Genomic DNA, 6,630 nt, shown 5'->3' on the forward strand with positions numbered 1-6,630 from the left:
TCTGTAAACATTTTATCTTTGACGTTCTGTAGTCTCTTAACCTAGATCCCGTTTTACGAGTTCCATTTCCTGCATTTGTTATTCACTGATCTGGAATGTTATGAAAGTTGCGTTTAATTGGGTCGACTTTGAAATGTCGCAATTCAATTTGCCTTTGTCTTTTACCTAACAATCAGAATACAGAAAAGCGGATATATAATTAAGAGTAATGGAGTTCAGAATACAGAATGCAAAATACAAAATAAAGAATACGAATACAGATGACAAAATACATAAAGAATACGGGATAAGGAACACAGAAGTTAGAGTTCAGAATGCAGAACACAGAAAGCAAGATACAGATTGCAGGATACGGATTACAGAATGCAGGATACAGATTACAGAATGCAGGATACAGATTACAGATTGCAGGATACAGATTACAGAATACAGAATAAGAATGCACAATACAAAATGCACAATACAAAATGCACAATATAAAATGCACAATACAGAATGCAGAATACAGAATGCAGAATATAGAATGCAGAATACAGAATGCATAATACAAAATACAGAACTCAAAATAAAGAATTCAAGATACAGGATAAGGAACATAGAAGTTATAATTCTGAATGCAGAAGACAGATTACAGAATGCATAATACAGAATGTAGAATTCAGAATACGGGATAAGGAATACAGAAGTTAGAATACAGAATGCAGAACACAGAATGCACAATACAGAAGGCAGAATACAGATTACAGAATGCCTAATACAGAATGCAGAATTCAAAATGCAGAACACAGAATGCAGGATACAGATTACAAAATGCATAATACATAATGTAGAATTCAGAATACAGGATAAGGAATACAGAAGTTAGAATACAGAATGCAGAAAACATAATGCACAATACAGAAGGCAGAATACAGATTACAGAATGCATAATACAGAATGTAGAATTCAGATTGCAGAATACAGAATACAGAATAAGAATGCACAATATAAAATGCAAAATACAGAATGCAGAACACAGAAAGCAGAATACAGAATATATAATACAAAATACAGAATACAGAACTCAAAATAGAGAATTCAAAATATGGGATAAGTAACATAGAAGTAATAATTCTGAATGCAGAAGACAGAATACAGAATGCAGAATACATAATAAAGAATAAAGAATACAGAACTCAAAATAAAGAACTAAGAATACCGAATTAAGAATACAGATGTTATAATACAGAATGAAGAATACAGAATGCACAATACAGAAGGCAGAATACAGATTACAGAACGCATAATACAGAATGCAGAATTCAGAATGCACAATACTGAATGCACAATACAGAATCCAGAATACAGAATGCACAATACAGAATATTCCGTATTTTGTATCTGTGTTCTGTACTCTGTGACTGTATTCTACATGCTAGATGCAAAGACGATATTTAAAGACTTATTCCCTATTAAAACATTTATTAGGATTATTTTCACATTAAAAGACGATCTTCAGTTAATAATAAGCCCCTCTGTAGGTCCTCCGCGTCCCTGTCATCTCCCTCAAACTTATACCAATCTCCCCCTTCTCTCTCCCTTCATACTAGTATGAGTGAGCGTTGGTGAGACAGTGAGGAGTATCTCCCACCTCAGGAGTATCTTTGACCTCAGGAGTATCTTCCACCTCAGGAGCATCTTCCACCTCAGGAGTATCTTCCACCTCAGGAGTTTTTTTGACCTCGGGAGTATCTTCCACCTCAGGAGTATCTTCCACCTCAGGAGTATCTTCCACTTCAGGAGCATCTTCCACCTCAGGAGCATCTTCCACCTCAGGAGCATCTTCCACCTCAGGAGTAATTTCCACCTCAGGAGTTTCTTTGACCTCAGGAGTATCTTCCACCTCAGGAATATCTTCCACCTCAGGAATATCTTCCACCTCAGGAGTATATTTCACCTCAGGAATATCTTCCACCTCAGGATCATCTTCCACCTCAGGAATATCTTCCACCTCAGGAGCATCTTCCACCTCAGGAGTATCTTCCACCTCAGGAGTAGTTCATAGTTCATAGTTCATAGTTCAGATTTTGGGAGTAATTTGATTCATCAAGAAAAGGATAAATACTATGATAAAGAGCAATGGGGATGAAACTTTAATGACAACTTTAAAAGAGTGTCTCATTAAATTCAGAATTCCATGTTTCTATAAACTTCTTTTGTTCTATGCGAAATTATTAAATGTCCAATTGAACACCATATTCAAGATATAAGAGTTTAATATGAAATTTGATTATTTACCCTTCAAAATTGTATACCTGCATCAAAGGAGTATCTTCAACCTGAGCAGTATTTTTAGCCTCTGGAGTATCTTTCACCTCAGGAGTATCTTCAACCTCAGGAGTATCTCCCACCTCATGAGTATCTCCCACCTCAGGAGTATCTTCCACTTCAGGACCATCTTCCACCTCCGGAGCATCTTCCACCTCAATAGCATCTTCCACCTCAGGAGTATCTTCCACCTGAGGAGTATCTTCCACCTGAGGAGTATCTCCCTCCTCAGGAGTATCTCCCACCTCATGAGTATCTCCCACCTCAGGAGTATCTTTGACCTCAGGAGTATCTTCCACTTCAGTAGCATCTTCCACCTCAGGAGCATCTTCCACCTCAGGAGCATCTTCCACCTCAGGAGTATCTTCCACCTCAGGAGTATCTTCCACCTCAGGAGTTTCTTTGACCTCAGGAGTATCTTCCACCTCAGGAGTATCTTCCACTTCAGGAGTTGAGCCAATAAAGAGCCAATAAAGAACTTTTAGAATAATGTATTTTCGAACGGGAGTCAAATAGGTTGTGTTTGTGGAGACTTGAGGAAACCTCTCTAGCTCATATTCTGATTTGAACTGCTTGTCGGTTTGTCTTGCAGGATTGAGGTTGCCTGTTTTGTTCAAGGTCTGGTTTACCAAACTTGCATTCTTTGAATAGCCAGGGAGCCAGTGCAGGGGTTACATAAAAATACATAAATTTAATTAATCATATAATTACAATTTGTTATTTTAATAAACGAAATAGAATTGGTGCAGTTTTTTAAATCTTTTAGTTTTTGTGAAAAATATAATAAAGTTTATGTTTTTGTATTTGATGTTTGTTTGATCCAGAAATATCTGTTTTTTTATGTGGATGTAGGGTTCTTTGTCTGCTGAAAGGTAAGGCTAAGTATTTTGTTTGAAGGTTAAGCGTGGAGCTTTAGAATTCATACTTTAAGAGAACCCACGCTTTAGATTTATGTAACAATATCTTTGACCTCAGGAGTTTTTTCGACTTAAGGAGTATTTTTGACCTCAGGAGTATCTTTGACCTCAGAAGTACCTTCGACCTTAGGAGATCTTTGACCTCAGGATTATCTTTGACCTCAGGAGTATCTAGACTTTTGGATTGAGCATCCATGAGCCATTGATCAACATATCTCTCTCCACAATCCAGGGCTTGTTCACTGGTATCTAAACAAAATAGAAATTGGATAGATTCCAAATTCTATTAGAATCCATACAATCTCATCTGGAAGCCCTCCAATCAAAAAACTCCCATCTTCTATCATTTTATCTGAAATAAACGGAATATTTAAGTTTACTATTGCGAATGCCGGACTAAATGGAAGTGAAGGCTTATAGGCCTTACAGGGCCCGATGAAAACTTAGTGCCGCGCTTTACTCGTCCACCGCTCCTTCGCGGGTCCTCTATTCATTTGCGCTCACTCATACCAGGCTCGTATCACGCTTATTCTAAAAGTTCAAAGTTTTTAAAGGGACTCTTCCTGACAATTTGGGTGGGTCGTCCAAATTGCTGTACTCGAAGGAATTAGGATGGTTTAGCCAGCCTCAGAGGGGGGGGGGGGGTCCAAAAATAGTTCACTATGACAGACCCTAGTTTTCTAACTCTAAAATAATACAAAATTTTTAATTATAATTTTGATGATTTAACTGGTTAATAAATCGTTCTCTAAGAAAACCCCCTAAAATTTACAAGTATGAGATATTTCGGACCCCCTCCCCCTGGCGCCCCCCCTCCTGTCAATTTTGTACATAATTTTTTATTAATTTTTAGATTCCTAAAAAAAAACTCATTTTTTTTGTTAAAAATTCTTGTAACCATTTATGTATTTAACCTTTGCATAGGGTTTTGTGAATTTGTCTCAATTAAATACTTTGTGTATTCAGTCTAATATTTTGATGAATTTTTCTATTAGAAATGGGAAATTTAAAATTTAAAAATTCTATTTTTCAAGGAATAAAACCGTCCCCTGGGTCATGTGAGGTCCCACACGTTGATTTCAATCGGTTCATCCGTTTTGACGTTAATTGGGTACACACCAATAAATTGAAGAAAAACAGACAAACAAATTATATATATATATATATACTTTATCTACGTTTGTTGTTCGACATCGGCATGTCAGAAACTAAATGGGGTGGGGGTCTAAAATATTATACAACTAAATTATTATCGGTATTTCCTAACATTGAATTTTTGAAAACACTCACCCTTTTGCATTTCACATGTAATGATATAACACACGGGCAGATCCAAGCCTTCTGGACTGTCCTATCCGAAATCCTGGGCCTAGAAATTGTCCTACTAGCCTAACCATAAAGTCATAAAACAGTCATTGATTTTATGTTGCAAATAAATCGAATACTAGGACAGACCCAAATTACAAAAGTTACAAGTATGTAATTTTAAGGTTGAGCCAGGAGACAAATTGACTATCCAACGGGACCATGATTGGGAGGCGAAGAACAACTGGCCCAGGGCCTCTTATCTGGTAAAGCTAAAATTTAATTTCCACAATAAAATAGAATAACCATTATTTATTTGTTGATGTTAATTTTCAGTGTTTCGGATCCGGATCCGGTCGGATCCGTATCATTTGGTCGGATCCGTGTCAGGAAACGTTGATATGGATCCGGGTAGCTCCAAAAATTAACCAAAACCATGGAATTAATAAATCAAAATAGTTCATAAATGCATTATTTTTTACATGACGAAAATTTTTCAAAATTATCTTTAATAATTTAATGTTTACATTTATAATATAAATTTTTTTTGTTACATTTCCCCCGGTTTCGGAATATATAATAAATATAGTTTATAAATTATTACCTTGCATAACATTTAATAGGGAAAATCCGATTCACAGAATCAAAAGTTACCTCGGATCCGGATCCATCATCCTAGGCTGTCCTAAAGAGCCAACATTTTTTTGAGGCAAATTGGTCCCAAATGGTCCAAAACGGATTTTTTACTAAAGCACTTTTGCTCTAAGATCATCGGGAGCCACATTCATTCGTTCGGAGATCTTATTTTTGATTTTAAACACACTTAAAATATTCAGATCAATTTGAAACTTTATATGTAACCCAGGGGCACGTATACAGTGGCCCTCAAAAAAATTCGGACCTCTAAGACGACCTCCCTGCGGGTGGTACCCAAAAAATATCAATATTTTTTTAATATCTTGATTTGCGGCATGAAGACGACCTCCAATCAAAATGTTACATAAGTTCAAAGTTGTAGCCAGTCCAGTTATGAGTAATTGTTCTTTAGAGGCCGGACCTATAGCATAAAAAATACGGCCTCCACAGCCTCGGGAGCCGATGGGAGCCGATTGGCTACCCTAGTCTGACCAAAAGAGCCATTTTTTTTTTTTGAGGCAAATCGGTCCAAAATGCTCCAAAACGGATTTTTTACTAAAGGCGTTTTGCTCTAAGAGCAACGGGAGCCATAGAAGAGCCACTCACTTTGAAAAGTGGCTCTTTTGGCTCAGAGTTAATATGTATTGATTGATTGATTTCTCAAGATTATGTACTTAGAGTGGTCTGAGAGAGAAGTGAAGTAAAGCAAAGTTGTAGGGAAATGTAAGATATGGTTACACACCAAATTTTGGACCTCTAGGTTGAGAAATCGGCCGCCGATTTTTCAAAAAAGTACGAAATTTGAAACGCGATTTGCAGCATGAAGACGACCTCCAATCGCAATAACTCACAAATACAAAATTGTAGCAAGTATATGAAAATGGTGGGCGTTGCAAAAAATCAGACCTCTAGCTCAAAAAATACGGCCTCCAGAGCCTCCGGAGCATTTGGAGGTCGGAGGCTGTATCTCCCTCCGTTTTTGAGCTATCAAAAAATCGAAACCAGTTTTAAATTCCTCTACTCCAGCTGATTCATATTCTAAAAAAAAATGTTAAAAAACGTCAAAAATGACGATTTTATAACAAAAAGACAAGAACCGCAGATTCAGAGATTGACTTGAAGTATGTAAGTGAACTATTTATGTCTCAGTACAAAATCTGGGTAGGAACGAAACATAGAATTGCTCTGAGAGCAAAGTGAAGAAAAGCAAAGTTGTAGAGGAAGGTAAGATCTACTTACACACCAAAATTTGGACCTCTAGGTTGACCCATTCGCGATCGCGCGCGCGCGTCGTCTCGTAAATAACCAACTCAAATCATCTGTGCAGTGCCATGAAGGAGTGCTCTGAGAGCAAAGTGTCTGAAACAAAAGTTGAAGCCCACGTCCATACCTGTCTTCATATAGAATTTCAACCCTGTAGATTGACCCGTTCGAGCGCGCGCGCACGCGTCATTTCAACCACTTT

The 6,630-nt window shown here is 37.2% G+C and overlaps 1 long non-coding RNA gene across 1 annotated transcript; it reads right to left on the reverse strand.

Annotated features, from left to right (window-relative positions):
• Positions 1 to 1,695: 1,695 nt before the first annotated feature.
• Positions 1,696 to 2,426, reverse strand: LOC111697854 (uncharacterized). The gene is made up of 3 exons (XR_002764393.1): positions 2,409 to 2,426; positions 1,991 to 2,026; positions 1,696 to 1,828 (listed from the first exon to the last, which is right to left on the reverse strand). It is a non-coding gene; the product is annotated as an uncharacterized LOC111697854 (long non-coding RNA).
• Between the last annotated feature and the right edge of the window lie 4,204 nt (positions 2,427 to 6,630).

This window comes from Eurytemora carolleeae, unplaced genomic scaffold, assembly GCF_000591075.1.
Source record: "Eurytemora carolleeae unplaced genomic scaffold, Eaff_2.0 scaffold145, whole genome shotgun sequence".
Lineage (NCBI taxonomy): Eukaryota > Metazoa > Arthropoda > Copepoda > Calanoida > Temoridae > Eurytemora > Eurytemora carolleeae.